This window comes from Paramisgurnus dabryanus, chromosome 1 (genome assembly GCF_030506205.2).
Source record: "Paramisgurnus dabryanus chromosome 1, PD_genome_1.1, whole genome shotgun sequence".
Lineage (NCBI taxonomy): Eukaryota > Metazoa > Chordata > Actinopteri > Cypriniformes > Cobitidae > Paramisgurnus > Paramisgurnus dabryanus.
This window is the reverse complement of record NC_133337.1, coordinates 21,108,144-21,128,924: the sequence shown is the minus strand read 5'-3', so window position 1 is coordinate 21,128,924 and position 20,781 is coordinate 21,108,144. Positions and strand designations below refer to the sequence as shown.

At 35.8% G+C, this 20,781-nt stretch overlaps 1 protein-coding gene and 1 long non-coding RNA gene across 6 annotated transcripts in view; both read left to right on the top strand.

Annotated features, from left to right (window-relative positions):
• sema3c (sema domain, immunoglobulin domain (Ig), short basic domain, secreted, (semaphorin) 3C) overlaps positions 1 to 20,781 on the top strand; it is a 65,671-nt gene that overhangs the window by 15,796 nt on the left and 29,094 nt on the right. The window lies entirely within an intron of this gene.
• LOC135749932 (uncharacterized) lies at positions 2,806 to 6,861 on the top strand. 4 transcript variants are annotated; one of them, XR_010532516.2, is made up of 6 exons: positions 2,806 to 3,004; positions 3,128 to 3,178; positions 3,889 to 3,969; positions 4,102 to 4,167; positions 4,615 to 4,776; positions 5,584 to 6,861. It is a non-coding gene; the product is annotated as an uncharacterized lncRNA (long non-coding RNA). The 4 variants fall into 4 exon arrangements; XR_012337767.1 differs by adding an exon at positions 4,287 to 4,390 and having other exon boundaries at positions 2,806 to 3,178; XR_010532515.2 differs by having other exon boundaries at positions 2,806 to 3,178.

Here is a 20,781-nt window from a genome sequence, read left to right as displayed (position 1 = left end):
GTCAGAATGTTTGACTGGTCGCCGGGGAGTCGGGCGAGAGCTCTTTTGAAACTCGATTCTGAGGGTATCTCAGGTTCTCTATATTGATGTTGTGTGCTCGTGTCAAGTGTGGAGTTTCTGAAATTCTTGCTCTCCTTCTGTGTACTCGTACATTGGTTTTAAAGGGACACTCCACTTTTTTGAAAATATGCTCATTTTACAGTTCCCCTAGAGTTAAACATTTGATTTTTACCGTTTTGGAATTTATTCAGCTGATCTCCGGGTCTGGCTGTACCACTTTTAGCATAGCTTAGCAAAATCCATTGAATCTGATTGGACCATTAGCATCACGCTCAAAAATGACCAAAATATTTCGATATTTTTCCTATTTAAAACTTCTGTACAGGTAGTTACAGAATTATGCAGTGCCCAAAAATAGTCCCCTGCTATTGAAAGTTACCAAGGGGACTATTTTCAGGCACTGCATAATATCATTGCGCCTCAGCCATGGTACGGCAGCAAAATCCCTGATTATTACGCCAGAATGAGAGTATAGTTCCTAGCCATATCTGCATAGAAAATAGCAACTTTACATTTTTATTTTCTTTTTATTAACTTTGGTAATTTTTGAGCGTGATGCTAATGGTCTAATCAGATTCAATGGATTATGCTAAGCTATGCTAAAAGTGGTATAGGTAGACCCGGAGTTCAGCTGAATGGATTCCAAAATGGTAAAACTCAGTTGTTTAACTCTAGGGGAGCTGGAAAATAACCATATTTTCCAAAAAGTGGAGTGTCCTTTTAATATTCAATCTTACTAATAAACTATTATAAAACTATGTAGGCCTGATAAATAATAAGCATGCAGAATGCAGAATAAGGGCTGATGCAGAATGAGGTATTATTTACAGTATGAAAATATGCCACGTTATTTGAAAGTTTCCCCACTGATTTTTTGTAAGACAAGTTTACTTTTGTCTAATATTTCTCCAGTCTATCTATTTTTTTCTGTTAGAATAAATTCTTGGATTTAAGTTTTTCATGGCTAGTTTGTGTTTTTGAGACAAGCAGACATTTAAGTAACAAAATAAATTTGGTTATTTAAATAAAAGTGCCATCACAAAAAACAGACTTTCACCCAAAGAATCCAACGTTTAATGTGACTGCCCCTATGTGCAGTTTGCTTACTACTCAGTCACAGACAGCTGTGTGCAAACTGTGCTCAGCCAAAGTTTTGAGGATTATGTAATGTTTATAAATTCTCAGCTGAATTCACAACGAATCCCAAACTGATCTGGTTCAGACCATATGTGTGAACCTAAGCCAGGTAACACAAGGCAACACCCTTTGCAAATAAAATAATGTTTTCTTTGACACAGATCACGAGCGTGGTCTAATTGATACATACACTATAGTATATTGCCAAAAGTTATGGGACACCCTTCCAAATTATTAAATTAGGGTGCTCCAATCACTTCCAGTGAAAAGACATTTTGGACAATTTCATGCTCCAAACTTTTTTTAGGGATGGCCCCTTCCTGTTCCAACATGACTGTTAACCAGTGCACAAAGTCCATAAAGACATGGATGAGCGAGTTTGGTGTTTAGGAACTTGACTGGCCTGCACAGAGTCCTGACCTCAACCCAATACAACATCATTGGGATGAATTAGAGCGGAGACTATGAGTGAGGCATTCTCGTCCAACATCAGTGTCTGACCTTACAAATGTGGTCAAAAATTCCCATAAACACACTCCTAAACCCTGTAGAAAGTCTTCCAAGAAGTGTTATAGCTGTTATAGCCGCAAAGGGTGGGTCAACTCCATATTAAACCCTATGATTAAGAATAGGATTCGGTTTCATGTGCATATGAAAGCAGCTGTCCCAAATTTTTGGTAGCCTAATGTTGATTTCACCATAAGTGCTTTATTTTATTTATTTGGTTAAGCAACAAAAATGTTGTTCTATCTCAAGAAAGGTATTTAATTTCTCTATTAAGCAAGAGTGTAAGTCTGTTTTAGCATCTTCTGTATAATTAGCTGTTTTTGCAGCATGTGAGGCTTGATACGACTAATCTGACCTTTGCATTTTTTTTCAGCTTTGCTCTGTTAAGCGCTGTTTACATCATCTGACAGCACCATTATAAGCTGTTCTTTGTTATTTACAAACTGATATTTAACAGTGTAGCGACTGAGATGAGTTACAGTAGCTTCTAGGCCAGTACTGGTCCTGTTTTAAAAAAATGAATAGATCAATGACTTCTTTAATTTAGAAATATTTACCTAGCAGTAGACTCTGGGGTGGATCCTGATTTCGAAACTGATCCGGTGCAGATCCGACCCATGAGTCTATTGCTAACAAAGCAAAGCTAAACAAAGCAAAGCTAAACAAAGCTGTGTGTTCATGTTGTTGTTCAGTTGGTAGAGCATTGAATTTGCACTGCTAATTCATGGGTTCAATTCCAGGGAATAAACATGCTAATAAAATGTGTTCCCCCAAATGCACCTTGAAATTTCTACAAACATATAAATAGATAGCTACTGTAAACTCATGATTTACTTTTGTTTTACACTGTAAAAAGTGAAAGTTGAATTAACTTAAGAAAATAACTTCAGTTGGTAACACCTAAAAATTGCATTTTTTTCAACTCAAAAAAGCTAAAAAAAAATTAAGTGTTACCAAGTTTTTTTATTTCCTTACATTTTTAACTTAAAGTGAAAACATTTTAACGAGTTGATAAAACTTAAATATTTTAAGTGTTACCAATTTAAGTCGTTTTTCTTTTAAGTAGATCAATTTTTCAATTTTTACAGCACTGTAAAAAATTTCTGTAAATTTACATGAAAATTCAACAGCAAAATGCTGTTTTCGTGTAATAACAGTAAGTTGCTGTTTTTTACAGTGCATTGTGGGTAGACTTGCTCACTTCAGGTCGGTTGTCGAGCAACAACAGAATGTCACTGTTATTTAACAGTATTATAGCATATTTTTCGTTGTGCACGCCATTTTGGATTGTCTGCATGAGGTAGGTCTGCAACTTTATCGATGCTTGTGCTATTTTAAAATTACATATTACTTTTGAATATTGCATTTTATCCAGTGAAGCTTTAAAACAACAAAATCAGATTCCATTTCCTATTTTAATCAGGCAAAGCGGGTATTCTACCATCACATCAGTTACACTCACATCAGATCACAGGTAAGAATTCACCAAAGTTATTTCCAACATGTTAATTTTACCAAAATCTGTGTAAAAGATGAATGAGGAATGATCAAAATCAATGATTGGTTTTGTGTCTTTACATTTTTTATGTGTGCATTCTGTCTATGCAAGTGAAAGATACGCTTGTGTTATCTGCAAATTCGCCTGTTATTTGTATTATCTTAAAATCCTTTTAAAATCCATTGTTAAGTATATCTACAAATAACACTAAAAGATCTGTTGTAAATTCATTACATGCTGGTTAGCTGGTTGAAACATCCTGTTGTATGTGGCACGCTTTTATCGGTGGTAAGACACATTAAGTTTATAAAATGGACATGTATCCCGGCTTCATGTAAGTTATGGTAAGTGGGGTATATGAATTCGTTATTATAGTCTGATTACACAAAAAATTAAACAAAGGCACCCTTATACATAAGACTTAAGCAGTCCAAATGGTTCTTGGTGAAAACCAAATGTAACTCATTTCATTCACTGTGCATCTAGAAGCCTCTTGCAAACATGATTTCAAACTTGATAGGTCATCATGCATCAAGTACAAGAAAGTGCAGTCAAACTTGAATTCATGATTATGGTTAGAAACTGATGTATAAAAAGTGTTACAGTTTTGTCTGTTGCAAAACCAATTGAATCGCATCAAAAGATTACTACTTGACTCATCTGAATTACTTTTATCCTCCATGTAGGGTTATTTTGGTGCTTTGGTGCTATTTTGGTCCCTATTCCCTGCATTGTATAGACAAACAAATATTGCATATATTATTAAGGTGAGTAAAAGATGAGAGAGTATCATTTTGTATAACCATTCATGTTGTGAGTAAAATCTGTATAATGCCTCTGTAAAATATGAAGTCTTTTTGCAGATGTTAATTATCATAAATTGCTATCTTTGCTAATAGATGTGTGCCACTCCTGCTGACTTTGAGGAGACTAGTAACTTGTGACACCTCGTTTGATCCTGTTTGGTAAATATGAAATTTTTATGAAATTTTGACATTTGACATTTTTCACTAAACAAGGCCACTCCAGGCTGACACAACCTTTTACTATCTTTCTTTCTTTCTTATTCTTTATGCCATTCCAGCATCTTTGGCTATATTCATGGCGAGTACTGGTTAATCCATATACAAGTTTTTATTTACACAAGTCAATCCAGACACTGGTTGGGGTAGAGACAATTTGGCATCTGTGAGTACCTAGCTGGGGCTCGAACCAGGGATCTTCTTGCTGTGCCTTTTACTATCAGGAGAACATCAAGCTTTATGTGCCTCATTCTGGAGGCCACCGTATTTTAAACATGTTTAATGTGTGACAAACTGCCAGTGCTTGCATATTCTTCTCACTGCCTTTTCTACACTTAGCTCTCCAGATATTAAGGATTATACATTAATCTATACATTCATTTGGTCCAGGTGATACTTGGGACAATGGATTAAACAATGGATGATCAGCCTGAAAGCCAAAAGAATCTGCAAGGGTGTTCAGCCAATGTGTCTCACTGGACTTACTGCATTGTGTATTACATCTCAACTTGCAAAAGTGAAAGCAGCATCCACACTGGAAGTCCTTCAAAGGTAACAAGTTATTTTTCATTTTTTGTTTCATTAATATGGTAATATTAGTACGTTGACCTAAAAGGAATGGTTCCACATAAAATAACGATTGCATTAACTTAACTTAACTTAATTTTAACTTGTGACTGTCTTTAAAGGTTGAATTTGTAATTTTTGAGGAGGCAATTTTGGTAAGGCTTCACAATAAGGTCTCATTTGTTAAACGGGATAGTTCACCCAAAAAAAAATTATTTCCCATACCCTCATGTGGTTATACACATGTGAGTTTATTTATTTTGTTGAACACAAACTGAGATATTTTAATAAATGATGGTAACCACACTGTTAACAGTACCCAAGTCAACGGGCACTGCCAACTTTGTGCTTACCATCATTTTTCAAAATATTGTCTTTTTGTATTTAACAGAATAAAGAAACTCATACAGGTTTAGAACCACATGAGAGTAAATGAACAATAAACTATGGGTGAACTAGCACAATGTATTAGCTAACATGAACTAACAATAAGCAGTACACAGAAGTATGTAGTATTTTTTGTTAATAATAGTTAATAAAAAGTAATTTGTTGTGTTCGTTAGTTCACAGTTCATTAATGTGAACAAATCCAACTTTTAATAATGTCTTATTAAGTGTTAAATTAACTAAAAAGCGCTGTGTAAGTATTGTTTATTGTAAATTCATGTTCACTAAAATAGTTAACTTATGTTATTTAATGACACATTTTTGTAAAGTTTACTGAAAGTTTGATAATCTAAGTCAGAGTTTTTAATCATTGTTCACTGAAAATATTCCATTTTTATTTTCCAGACGCTTCATTAATCAAACCAGAAAAGGGAACCAAGGCTGCAAAGGGAAAAGTGACCTCTAAAACAAGAAAACTGCAAAAGAAGACCATCAACAGTCAGTCTCAAACTATCAAATCTTTTAAAAAGACTTATGGACTTGGTACTTCATTTAAAATGTAGCTGACACTTCCCACCAATACAGCTTTTTTTTAAATATGGTGGGCTGCAGCCTGCAGTGATGGCAGGTGACTTCTCTGAGGGGGCACGAATGCAAAGCTAGCCAAAACATTGTCATGTGTGTGGCTCCTCATTTCAAAATGTGTGTTCGGCGCGTCATGTGAACTTGTGCATCGCGTGTCATTCCAAAATACGTGCCTGCTCCAGACACTTTGAAGGGGATTATGATAAAATGCTCGCTTTTGCAGATAATCTCATGTGTAAACAGAGTTTAGTGTTAAATGAGTGTCTTGCGAATCATGTGTCATGTGAATGTCTCTTTTATTCTTTATCATATTCAAAGCGTTTGTGGCAGGCATGTATTTTGACATGATGTGCGATGCATATAATTCACATTACACCCCGAACACATATTTTGCATTCAGGCAACCACTGGTGGGGTGGTGTTTTTTATACTGGTTTGTATATTATAGACCATGTTTTCATATTTAAAATTGGGCTGGTGTCTGTTAAAGAATTAGTGAATTAAGGTTTTATTTAATTCTTCTAAAAATGTGGTGTTTTTACAGTTGTGAAACTTTTGTGCTTTTTTGAAATCTAAATTTTAAACTACATTTGTATTTTAAGTAAAATATTGTTCTTTGTTTGTTTGATTTTTTTTTTTATTTTTGTATTTTAGTATGTTATTGGTGCCTTTTTGTTGCACCACAGTTTATGCAGTGAATATTAAAATATATCTGCTTGTATTTCTGCCTGTTTTATGGCATAACACAGTCAATCTGGGGTTGAATAGAATAAAGAATAAAAAATGCATAACCTGGCCTTTTTTGTTTTATGTTAACCACTTTGACAAATTTAAAATGCAGGGTATAATAGCATTTAAATAAAAAAATTATGAAGTTGTGACTGTAAATGAACAGGTATATGATGCTAAATAACAGTTTTATGCTGTAGATAACAAAAACAGTATCATGCTATTAAATAACAGCTGTATTCTATAGATAACACAAACAGTACCATGCTGTTAAAATAACAGTTGACTGCTGTAGGTAACAAAACGGTATCATGATGTTTTTCCTAATAACAGCATCCCGCTGTAAATTAACAGTGCAATGCTGGCAACCACAGCTTCCAGCATAATACCGTTTTTTTACAGGGAAATTTTTTACAGTGAGTGTATGGAAAAGTGTGCAAATTGGACAAACTTCCAAAGTACTGCTTACTGTCTACACAAGTCTACATAACAACTGAATAAATATTTTAAAAAAAATCAGGATAGTTCACCCAAAAATAAATATTCTATCTATTAAGGACCGTTCACATTATAATGATATCTAGCAAAATCGTTTTGAAAACCGTTTTGTATTAAAGAGTTCGCGGAGTTCACACCACAACTATAACGATAAAGATACAACGAACGATATCGTTGGGACCACTTTCTGGGCAATTTTTCCCCGCTTGATGGATGATAAACCCTTGACAGCCAACCAAATCTATTTGAACTTCACGTGCACGCGCACTTGAAATGACAGTGGAAAAGCTCATTGATGACCTCAGGTATCCAGCGCTGATGCATTTGCTGTAAAATTGACTACGTAATGCTTTATTCCTACCACAATGACTACGCCAAAAGGTAAGATATTAGACAAACTATTAGATTTACTGCTTTTGTTACGCGTGTTGAGAACATTTGCTTATTACCCGTTGTGTAAATGCAACAAGAACCGCATACTTACTCATTCGTGACATGTACACAATTGTAAACGTTTTTATTACAAGAAATATCCAGTATTAGTTAATGCCATTAAAAGCAAATGCTTCGGGCGACTGGCGCGCGTGAGCGAATTTGCATAAAGTTATTGTTATAATGTGGACGATATAACGTTATCATTATAATGTGAACAGCCCTTTACTCACCCTCCTGTTGCTGTAGACCTGTCTCAGTTTCTTCTGCTGAATACAAGAATGATGGAAACCTCACAGTCGAGGGCATCTATTGAATTCCACAGTATTTTTTCCTACTATAAAAGTCAGAGGGTGCAGAATTTATCCAAATATATATTATATATAATATGCATCATTTATCCAAATATCATAATGGAAAGTCCTCTGACAAATATGGATACAGATGTTTGTGTGCATACAAAAATTCTCTACACACATTTTTGTCCACGTATTAGTCTAGTCGTACTGCAATTATGCTTTAATAAAACTAGCATTCACCAAAAAAAATGGAGTTTTAAACAAGCCTTTAAACATTTGTGAATATCTGCCCCATCTATGAAGGTCTGATTTTTATCATAATCACGCTCAGAAGATCAAGTCTAACGTTTGCTCAGACTCAGCCAAGTCACACATTCCCTGAATTTGTTGGAATTTTCTAACAGCGAGTATCATATTGAGGATTAAACCATGTTGACCTTAGCCAACATCACATTCATCTGCTATAAGGTAACGTCGTAGGCATAAATCACTTCTACATTGTGGCTATTGCCCAACTGTTTGAATGATATTTCTAAAGAGGGCAAAAATGGGGAAAAAATATTAATTTTTTTACTTCAGTTGACCTTAATGTGTTTTTAATGGCTGGATCTCATACTTGTAATAGGCTAATCTTAGACGTTGCTAAATATATGTTCTGATGCATTTCCATCACTTTTGAGTGCCATAAAATCTGCCCTGATCATCGGCTGTTTTTATGCAATAGGTTTGTGTGATAGCTGTTATCTGTCGAAAATGATCATAGGCGGATATATTGGTGCATCCCTAATTCCTCTCTTTAACAAGCCTCATGATTTGTTTCATTCATGTCTGTAGCACAAATGTTGCACGGTCAATTCTGCACCATAATTTAATTCTTACGGTTAAGGGACCTATGTCTCTTTGTTCCCCAATAGCAATGCTTGCCATATAACACCACTGAGATGAAGACAGAATACTGGCCAAAGTTTCCAATATGTTGAGTCTGAAGCAAAGAAGTCATGTTAGGGTCGGGTTGAGGTTAGCATGAGGTCTTTTTGACTGTATATGGAGCGTCAGTCTGTCTCAGATTTAGATCAAAAGACCTGATGATCTGGCTAAGGATGGTTGATATTAACAGTGAGCACATGTTAAATATTAAGCAATGAAAACAAAAACAGACACAAACACAGTGCTAAACAGTCAGGGGAATTCCTGCTTGATAAAACCCATTGCTTGTTAAAGCTGTCAGCAGTCAGAGATTAAACCCAACAAACGTCTTTATCTGCAGGCTACGTCTAGAGGTTAAGCGTAAGTGATTGGGCTTAGGGACATTTTCCACCAAGAGGACAAAAGGAGGGCTTGAGGCTGACAATATCTGTCATTATAACCTTGTCTTCTTTGGCCTCTGCATGTGTAAAGGTCTCTTGTCCTTCTGACCTCTTTGTGCCTGCTAATACTGTGATCAATTCGACACCCAAAAGAACCAATTGAAATAGTTTACTGTACATGATTAACATAAAAAAAAACATATTGATTCATTCAAATGTATTTACAGCTTGCCCCGTGTTTTCACTCTCAAAGATTTTCTGTTAGCCTTTAATGCTTCATATTTGCTCAAACTTGTGCAGGCCTCTGGCTTTAAAAATAGAGTTTAAGCCATAACCTGTTTATGGTTTGAACATTCATACTGCTTTTCCATTTAAGTGGCCAGAAATCTCCAGATTGTAAAGGGAGGATGTTTTACAGAGGCTGTTTAATAAATGAAACAGAAAGGAAACATTGAGCAATGGAATAGACTGAGTTATCCTCCTGCGTTGCCTTTATATACAAATGATAATAAGGTGACTTGACTGTACACTGTTAGAAAAATTTGTACCCGTGCCGTACCCTTTAAAAAAGTCCCAATACAGTACCATTAGGTACAGATATGTATACATTTGGTACCAACATATGCCTTTAAGACACTAATATGTATCTTTGATGTACTAATACAGGATGCATCCTTAGGTACCAATACCCTGCTGAAAAAACAGGGTATGCAGGGTATGCAGATCTGAGGTTCTAATATGAACTCTTTAGGTGCAAAGCTGTACTTTTTGAAAGGGTGTACTGAAGTCCCAGTTACAGCAGGGTTATATATTTCCAAATTGTTTTCTGACATTATACCCATTTTGCAGTAAGAGTTACACCGCATGTTTGCATACTGTATGTGTGAGGGGCGTCTTGTGTTAAGGTGAAAGGTCAGGGGGGGCTCAGGGGGATGGTGACAGGTGAAGATGAGAAACTAAGGCACTAATTGGGGCAAGGCAGTCATTAGCATGATGGTCAGGTTGACGTGTACGGTTGCAACTACTGCGGGAAACCCTACGAGTGCAACAGTAACACGGTACTGTAACCGAGTCTAATCTGAGACTCCTAATAAACCGTATCGGTGCCAAGCGTCCTACCCCATCTGAACTCTGTGCTAAAGTTATGCTTTTATGTGTTGTTTGATCCAACAGAACTGTAAATGATATTAGCAATACATGTAAAAAGTTATTATTTATAGGTTATTGATTATGTAATCTTACATAAGTATTTCATGTAATAATAGTTTAATAATTGGTTGAGAAATTTTCCATGACATTATTTTTCGATAAACGCACACCTGTCAAATGTCTTTTAAGAGGACATTTCACAAGGCTGTTTTAAGATGTTAAATAAATCTTTGGTGTCCCCAGAGTACAGTACGTTGTGAAGTTTTAGCTCAAAATACCACATAGATAATTTTTTAATATAGCAAAATAAAATTGCCACTGTGTGTGAGCAAATATGTGCCGTTTGGGTGTGTCCTTTTAAATGCAAATGAGCTGATCTCTGCACTAAATGGCAGTGCCGTGGTTGGATAGTGCAGATTAAGGGGAGGTATTATCCCCTTCTGACATCACAAGGGGAGCCAAATTTCAATGATCTACTTTTTCACATGGTTTAGAATGGTTTACCAAATCTAAGTTACTGGGTTGTTCTTTTTGACATTTTCTAGGTTGATACAAGCACTTGGGACCCAATTATAGCAGTTAAATATGGTTAAATTTCATGATATGTCCCCTTTAACAATGTCTGTGGTAATCATGGTATAAGCAAAAAAATTGACTCCGGTCCTTTAAATTATTTGAAAATAATGCACACACGCAGTGTTATGGCACTCCGCTTTGCATTACCACCTTGGGTGTGCATTATTTTCAAATAATTCATCTGCTATTCCAGTTATGTGCATCAATACTGCCGGGTAGAATGATAATGATATGGTGAGAAGTGTAGTAGTTCTAGTTAGTGTCAATAGGTGTTTGACATGTTTAACATGTAAGATTACCGTTGTATTTGGGAACATTATTTTTTTCTGATTGGCTACCCTAGATGACAGGTCTGTCTGAAGGATTTGGGGTCAAAATGTCCCCTAATGCGAAATACTAAATCAGTCGGTTGCTAACAGTGCTGTCTGTGTGCAATGCAGTGTATGCAGGTCTTCTTCTCCTCTGTTAGTATTTATAAATGTTTTTCGAATGAGCTTGTGTGTGTGTGCATTCAAGAGACCATAGGAATGTGGGTAATGTCAAGAGTATAGACTGCCTGACGACTCTGTCGCATGTTACCCTGCAGCCTGGGTGGTCCAGACACGTGGACCCAATCCTGCATTCACATGATCACCCAAACCAATCAAGATTTGAATATTTTAAAAACATAATATACATAAAGTACTTGCACCTGCAAAACACAATGGTGGGGTGTTGTGGGCAGTTGCAAGGGTGTTGCGATGTGGAAGACACAATACAATATCAGATAAGATCATCCTTTTTTTTGTTATAATATTTGTGACACCGTCTGTAACACATTTTTATTTACTGATTTCTACATAAAACCATCCTACATAATGTAAAGAATATTCTGTGAAAATATAATCTTGATATCTTTCATATTCTCTGACTAAGATCATGCAAAAGATTGAAAGCAATGTGAAATCGATAACATGAAATCAAACAAATGCTGAGACTTTTGACTGGATCACAGACCCAATAATAAAAAGTAGTAAAAGCAATATAATGACCCATGTGACCTCTGCATCCATCCAGTAAGTAGTGAACGGCTGGGGAGCAATGAGGGCCTTGCTCAAGGGCAACCGTGAGACTAGAACCGGTAACTCTCAGGTGACATGCCTGACTCGCTAACCATTAGGCCACGACTGCCCACGTTAGGCCATGACTGGCTCTGACAGCCTCTTACAGCATGATAGATTGTCTCAGAAAACCAGGACCCCATACATTGTGAGTTTTCATCAGATTGAGGCATTAGGTTGCCTGGACAGTAGCTTTGAGATGAACAATACATGTGAAATCACTTAAACGTTGCATTATGCGAGTGTAACCATGCAGAACCAAACCAAAGAACCATGTTATTGATGAAACAAAGGTGGCTCCTGAAAGGGATTTAATGCAAGGAGCATTCTGGCTTTTTTAAGCTTCTTCAAATATTTATTGAAGTTAGCAAACTCCTCCCACTTGTTTCCCTGAGCAACTTTGGCGCCAATGGCATCACGGATGAATAGGACATGGCTGTTATATTTGCATAGTATTAATTTATTTAAACACACTTTTGGTGTTGAGGCAATGAGGGAGAAATTCACAAAAGATGGGGCTGTAATCGGAGTTTGGGTTGGTAAAGGAAACTTAATGGAGCATAAAAGACTTTGGCTCATGCTTTGGATGGCAATTAGCAACTCTAAGCCGGTCAGTGGACTTAGTTGTGTTTCAGTCATGATAATCCTTTGACATTTTCTGACTGTGAATGTGTTTACGTATAGTAGAACTAAATCAATGAGAATCAATTGAATCCACAGTTCATTCGACTCAACTGGTGGAGCATTGGTAGCATTGCAAAGGTCATGGGTTTGACCTGGTAGATAATCGCTTGCACCTTGGCGTACACGTGTCATCGTTTTTCCAATTTTTCTTTTGTGCACTTAGAGGATTTTGCTGAAAATTGCGTTTAACGGATTCTGCCAACAAAGCAGTATTTTTGTATGACCTGAGGCCGAGATTAAGGGGATTTAAAGAAAATTATTTGATGAAGGTATAATATGTGCAGAGTGCCGAGAGGTATCATTATCTCATTGTAGTGACTTTTGCGTCTTTATAAGGATAACTTTGCAGTTATTCTTATATTTTAAGGTAAATTGTTGTTTTTGGTGCAACAATTTTGTTCCACATTGGTTTCACCAATGTCACTTTGTTGCACTAGATGACTTGGGGGGGTTTCCCCGCACAGGGTTTAGATTAATCCAGGACTAGGACTTATTTATATAAGGTTATTTAAGAAGTTTTTACAAACATATCTTTTAACTAACAATACATGTGTTCATCTCGATACAAAACAATATATATTTTAAAATGAGTCAGGACAAGGTGTTTTAAAATCTTGGACTTGGATAATCCCTGTTCGGGGAACCACCCCTTAAAGGATAATTCTGGTATTTAACACTTTGAGTCTCATTTCTGGTTTGTTTTGGATGAACTACAGTGATGGACAGTGAAATTTTGACAATGGGTCGTGTCTTGAGTTTTTGACTCGTTTAGAAGCGTCTCTTGACTGCTTCAGAATGAAAGTCAAGGGCCATGCACAAACATGTCATTAAAACAACACTTAACGTTCATTTTCAGAACTGTGCTACTCACCGAGTGGTTTGTGGTGTTCGTTGATGATTAAAAACAAGTTGTGTAGTGAAATACAGTTTCTGTCGTGTTTTATTTGGCATTTTGTTAAATTCCATTGACTTCTCTTGGAAGACTCATTGCTCGCTGATATATCACTCTGCCGCCGGGAAACGGAAAAGGGTCTGTTTACATGTGGTTGTAGTTTTTTCGCTCGGTTTCTCTCAGAAGAAATTTTTCCCATATTTGATGGCTCAGTGACCAGCTTTAGGTTTGAAGTTGAGCTCGATTGTGACTGTCTATACGCTAGACACCGAGTTCCGTTCAGCGTCCTTGTACGGCAAAGTGGTTGTCGCCATCAAGTGGTCGGGAGTGTGCTAACGCTTCAAACTCAAATATAGAGCGGAAGTATGTATGTGGTTGTGAGGTATCTAAAAAAATTGTTCCACTTATTGCAAATAACACGGATTGAAATCATACATTGCGCCGATATATTTGTTTTAATCATCAACGAACACCACGAACCACTCGGTGAGTAGTACAGTGTTGAAAATGAACGATAAGTGTCTTTTTAATGACATGTTTGTGCATGGCCCTTCACCTCCATTCTGAAGCAGTCAAGAGATGCTTCTAAATGAGTCAAAAAGTCAAGACACGACCCATTGTCAAAATTTCTGTGTCCATCACTGTAGTTCATCCAAAACAAACCAGAAATGAGACTCAAAGGGTTAAATACCGAAATTATCCTTTAATGTTGTCTCTGCAGGAGAAAGCATTCAAAATTGTATTAATTCATTATTGATTGAATAATAATATGAATGCATGTAAACATATTGTAGCGAGTTTCTCTAAGTTAATATTATTAATAACAAGCCCGTTTATATGCACAACATATGAGTTGATTACACATAAATAGGCTTGCCAGTTGATTTTATCGGTTTCTTTTAGTTTTAAGTTGCACCGCAAAAATGTTCTCAGTTCTGGAATCAGTTGTAACAGTTTTAATCTGAGACTGATTAGGACTCGATATCTGTGGCTAATTTCAGGCTCTGGTTAAAGTATTGGCAGCGGCGACAGAGACACATATGATGGGCGGGCAACCTACATCAGACTTCTGGCATCACAACTTTAAAATCTGTCTAGTTTCTCTCGTCGCTCTTGTAAAAGAGAACAGCTGATATTAATCTGTTTTAATGACCTCACCATGCACAAGCATGTTCCTTGTAAGGAGATATAATATAGAGGTAAAACTAATCTTGATGTTTTTTTAACCAGATCAGCATAAAACAACTGTGTTAAATGCTTTGAAATCTAAAGTACTTTAAAGGGATAGTTTACCCAAAAATGAAAATTTTGTCATCATTTACCTCATGTTGATCTAAACCTGTATTAGTTTCTTTATTCTGTTGAGCACAAAGGACGATATTTTGAAGAATGTTTGTAACCAAACAGGGTCACCATTCACTTCCATAGTATTATTTTTCAAATTATGGAAGTCAATAGTGCCCCTGATCTGCTTTGTTAAATATCTTCTTTAGTGTTTACTAAAACAAAATAATTTATTCAGGTTAGGACCACCTTGAGGTTGAGTAAATGACAGAATTTTAATTTTTGGATGCCCTATAATATACAAAACAATATTAAGAACAAGTACAACAGAACAAGAAATAGGGCCCATTTTCTACAGTAAATTTTTTTAAGCATTCAATGATTTGTGTCATTATTTTGGCATGGCTTCTTTAAGCCAACAGAGGTAGAATTAAATCAGTATAATACCTGGCTGGTAACCTATAGTTAAAAGTATAGATTTTTTTAAGGTCAATGTATACTCCAAAACCCTACCAGCATTTCCGTAAACTCATAACTTTGTGCGCCAGACAAGCAGTGTGGATTTCTCCGGTAGCTTGTATGTCGTGTCAAACACCCATGTGGTCTTGCATATCTTGTTGGTCTCCTCTGGGCAGGTTAAGACCCATAACTCCAGTGCTGTTTAATAATGCATGTTTAAGAAGTTTCCACACAAAAGAGCCTTGTACTAGATCTGCTTGACTGCGTTATATAAAAAAACAACTAAAAGGGCGTGAGTGGAATGAAAAAAATGTTTGTGAGAGAGAGAAACAATATGGTTGATCTTTGATCAGCTGGAATGATTTAAGTTCTTAAACTCTTAAAAATAAAGGTGCTTTGACACAGAAGAACCAGTTTTGGATCCCCAAAGAAGCTCTTAGTCATCTTTTCCTGAAAAAGTCATATCTTTTTATGTTATTATAATCAAAGAACCTTTTATGAATGTTTTGTGAACGTTTTGTCGATATGGAACCATACAGCCTGACAAGAACCTTGATTTTATCCTATTAGTCAAGTTAATGTATGTGTTATAATATTTAATAATAATAATATAATTTAATAATTCTATACATATATTTCACCATCCTCATATTGCATCAAAGTTGATTTCACATGACCTTACTCAGTCAATATTAAAAGGAAAACACCACCGTTTTTCAATATTTTACTATGTTCTTACCATAACTTAGACGAACTAATACATACCTATATTTTTTCAATGCGTACATTTAATATTTGTACAGCACCTTGTGAATGTGTTAGCATTTAGCCTAGCCCCATTCATTCCTTAGGATCACAAGGATGAATCTAGAAGCCACCTAACACTTCCATGTTTTCGCTATTTAAAGACTGTAACATGAGTAGTTACACGAGTAAGTATGGTGGCACAAAATAAAACATGGCGGTTTTTAAGCGGATAAAAATGAGAACTCTATTGTATGGTGGAAAAACACTTAGTTTGCACAACTTCGACATCGGCGCGCAGTAACACCATCACCCTTGACTGCTCCCCCATGCTCAAACTTTCATCAATATTATTGCGTCCAAGGTGTTTGGCTTCTAAATTCATTCCTGTTTGGATCCAAAGGAATGAATGGGGCTAGGCTAAATGCTAACACATTCGCAACGCGCTGTACAAAGATTTATAATGATTATATTTTTATTTAATGAAATATTAGGTATATTATATTTTCACTAAATGTTTCTTACATTATGTAGGATGATTTTATGTAAAAAAAGACGTTTTTTACCGTCACATATTGCTACCTGCTTTCAGTAGCGGTAAAGCTCTGTTGCTTTCCACGTCAAAGAAAATTGTTGCAAAGTGCAATATATTAAGAACCAACATTCTTTCCACCCATCCATTGTTACGGTTTGATTTTGACTGTTTGACTACACAAGGTCATGAGCACCTCTCATCAACACATATCAAGTATCACCCGTTCGAAGAGCTCAGGAAAAGGCGTAGACATAACAGTTCCGAAGAAAAGTTTCTCATAGTTTCCCAGCCACAAAGCAACCTGGAAAGCACCCCATTGGGCCATCACATTAACACCACCCTGTGTCCCATGTCATAGTCAACCGTATCTTCAAAGCACCTCCTAAAATGTCTCATCAAGGACCAATTCACCAAGGATTGGTGATGAACATTTTGGGGTTGATTTTCTTGATCTAACTTTGAAAGAATGTGGTCAAGCCCTTGACTAATACAGCCTGTGTTGTATTCATTATCATAAGACCTTTCAATGTGATTTGGTCTTGGGTTTAGTGTTACGTACTGTGTCTGTCTTTATGTTGTGCAATATGGTTTTGATTTGCTTGACGTTGATTCATATTTCTTCATGCATGCGGCTGTTGACTCCCGACTGTAAGTTTTAGTGCTGGAAGCAAAAAAGTTCTTTCAGAAGTTGTTACTGCGTGGCTTTTGTGAAAAGTTTCATCTTTACTTTGCTGATGTCAGCCAAATTTCCATGGTATATCATAACTGTGCATACTACATCTGTTATCCAAATGCATACTGAGGATGCCTCTTTTTGGCACGTGCTTGGAATTAAAAATGTTTAACGCTAACAAATTCAAATGTGGTTTTTAAGATATGCCGATGTGGTTTATAATGAATTTGTTTTAACCCACATGGAAAGAACCTATATGTGGATATATGTGCATATATGAAACCTATATGCAGCTTATATGCACATATATGCTCCATATATACAGCATATATGCGCATATATGAACCATATGCGCAGCTAATATGCACATATATGCAGCACATATACAGCATATATGCACATATATAATAATATATATGCACATATATGAAACCGATATGCAGCTACTATGCACATATATGCTGCACATATACAGCATATATGCCCATATATGATAATATATATGCTGCATATATGCAAAATTGAGGTGCATATATGTGCATATACAGGCCATAAATTATGTGAATTATTAAATAAAGTTATGATGTCTGCACATTTAAAACATTTACAAGATCTGTCTACGACATGTATAACAAAATGGTTTAATCTAACAGCTACTGTTCAGTGATATTTAACAGTGACAGTAGTGCAGATGGTAAAGCGAGTTCTCTAATGATCGGAAGGTTGGGTGTTCGAATCCCAGCAGTGGCTTGTGGGATTGCATTTTTTTTGTAATCGGAAGGTTGGAGGTTTGAACCTTGCTCCTGCAGGTGCAGACTGTCATTGGTTGGACCTTTATTTATGTTTAATTTATTAGCAGCTACAGATTTTAATAATTTTACCAATATATAGGTTAACATATATGTGCATATATGTATATAGATGTACATATAATATAGGAAAACGGCCAATTTTATATATGTCACATATATGTAAAACTTATATCAAAACCTATATTGAAACATATATGTTTATATATGTTTCTTCCATGTGGGAATTGAGTCTGTATTGTCGTTAAATAAAATCTTTGACTATTTTGTTTGACACAAGATGCTAGTGAGACTTAAGCAAACTTCTCCATTTTCTCTCAGTTCAAAGCTTAGGAAAAATTGAGATAAAGAGATTTCATTCATCTCTCTTTTCTATGAAAGGCCATTCATGCAATCCTGATTGCTAAATACAAATATGCACAAACATACAGTGCACTGGAAAAGCATTCAAGTATTTACAGTAATTAGTTGAATCATCAAGGTTATTTTGCAATATTTTTAGTCAGTTGGTATTTCTTTGTATACACTGTTTAGCTTGTAAGACCAAAAAAGATGCACAGCTGTCACTGGAGCAAAAAAGTGGCTCTCAAAAATAAGGATTTCCTGTATGTAAGGTTACAATAGGCTACTAGAGCCATTTTCCAAACATGCTGTAGCTCGTTTTGTAACAAAGTAGTTTGTGAATTATATACATTTGTACCTGTCAGTATTTGGAAGCACTTGGTAAAGATTTTTCTAAATCATTGCAGGTTTTAAGTGTGTGGCTTGTTGAGGGGAGCGGTCCTATTACTCATATAAACTCAGATTAAGAAATAACTGAGGACAGAAATTAAGAAACTCGTCTTAGGAACTGCATACTGTAGCAACACCCTGGCAACTATTGAGGATATGGTGCCAGATTTCCCAGTAAGAAATGCGTTTTGAAAGTCTTTAATCATATGAGACTGAATGGGGCGAAATGTGATTTTGTGATTTAAGTCTGAGGTTACAGAAGCTGCGTGTTTCTAATTAGACTCATGTAACTTTTCCAGCAGTGGTAGCTCCCTCTTGCTTACACTGTTTTGAGGTATTTTGTTTAATATTTATTTCTCACATCTGCTTCCTCCTTATTTTTTTCTCCAACCTAACCTCTGAATTTTTGTTTTGCCAGAGGAAAATTTATTGCTGAGAGGTTGGTCTTTTACAACTCTAAGGAAACTTATTGGAGATCTTCAGTGAATGTTTAATGAAGTAGAAATTGAAAAAAGACACAAAAATAACATTTGAGAAATATTGAAATAGACATTTTAATATTTCTCAAATCTTGGCAGATCTGAGCACAGTATGAGGTTGTAGATGTCCAGAAGAGATGAATTACTCCTGAGTTACTGGGGTTTTTATCTCTGAGAGGTGCCCATTTGATCTACATTGAATTTCTTTGCTATCTAAAGACTAAAGTCTCTCTGTATATTTCTCATACATTTGGCACATTGTGTACTTGTTTCGATGAGCTCTTTGTTGAGCAGTATTAATCCCTCTCATACTGGATCAGTTTAAGATGCTATCTGAAGCCACTTTGAAGCATGTCTCATGTAAACTATCGCCCTGTTCACCTATCTTTATTAAAGCCACATTGGAGTGATGGTTTTGACAAGACTCTATCCTCTAATATAATCCCATAATAGTGTCTAACATCTGTATTCTTTATCACTGGCGGCCGGTGACTTCTTTTTTCGAGGGCGCATGATGCAAAGTTCATCACAACATGTAGTATACCATCATGTGTGTGGTTCATAATTTTAAAATATGTGTCACTAGGACTGTACCTTTTAAAAAGATCCTAATATGTACCTATTATGTCTTTGGAACAGATATGTACCTTTGAGGTAACAGTGTGTACCTTTTAGGGACCAATGTGTACCTTTGATGTACCAATATGGACCGTTTAGGTACAAAAGTGTACTTTTGGAAAACTGACAAATTTTGTACCTTCTAGTGCCTTTTTTCTGAAAGTGCTGGATTTGAATTGAAAGAAGTTTGAGGTACAGTAGCAGACAATATGCTAAATTAATAATGTTTTATTTAATGATTTATTTAACATTTTTCCTTTTCCTTTTTGTTGTATATTTTTTATTCTTGAAGTTTATTTGACACATCATCAACATTTTGGGAATGGCAAATGAAATCTATTTGATGGTTATATTAAGTTTTTTTACAGTATTGAATATACTGTAAATCAATGTACAGTACAGACATTTCTGAAATATACATAATATACAACAATGCTTAATCTGTTTGGATAATTAAAATGGACTTTTCAAAATAACTTAGTAAAGTCAAAAGTGACTTTCTTTTCAAATGACAAGTTAGAAATGGAAATTACACAATTCTCAAATTTAAAGGTGACATAGAATGATTGAACGGGGTATTTATCCTTGTTCTGTGATGTGACATGTAGACAATTTTTTTTTTTTTTTGGGTCTGTAATGCCTTAGAAGCTTCCTGAAAATCTCTCTCAGATAGCTCTATTAGGGTGGGGGATTTTAAACAAGTGGTTTTGCACCTATTTGGCTCCCCCTACTGGCTTAACTTGCAATCTCATTACTGATTGGCTGACTTTGCTGCCACTCAAACAATGTAGCCAGTTATTTTAAAGTGGAGGGGCAGTTAGATGCCTGTGATGTCATAAGCATCAGTTTTTCAGATTGGGCTGTTTTCTGGCTTGACATTTCTAAAAGAGGAATTTCTATGAGACTGAGATGTTTAGCATGTCTAGCAATTTTTGTATGTTTGTGAATGCGGGTAGACTACCATTATTCAACAAAGACAAGGTAAAAATGGTTTTTCATTCTCTGTCCCCTTTAAAATT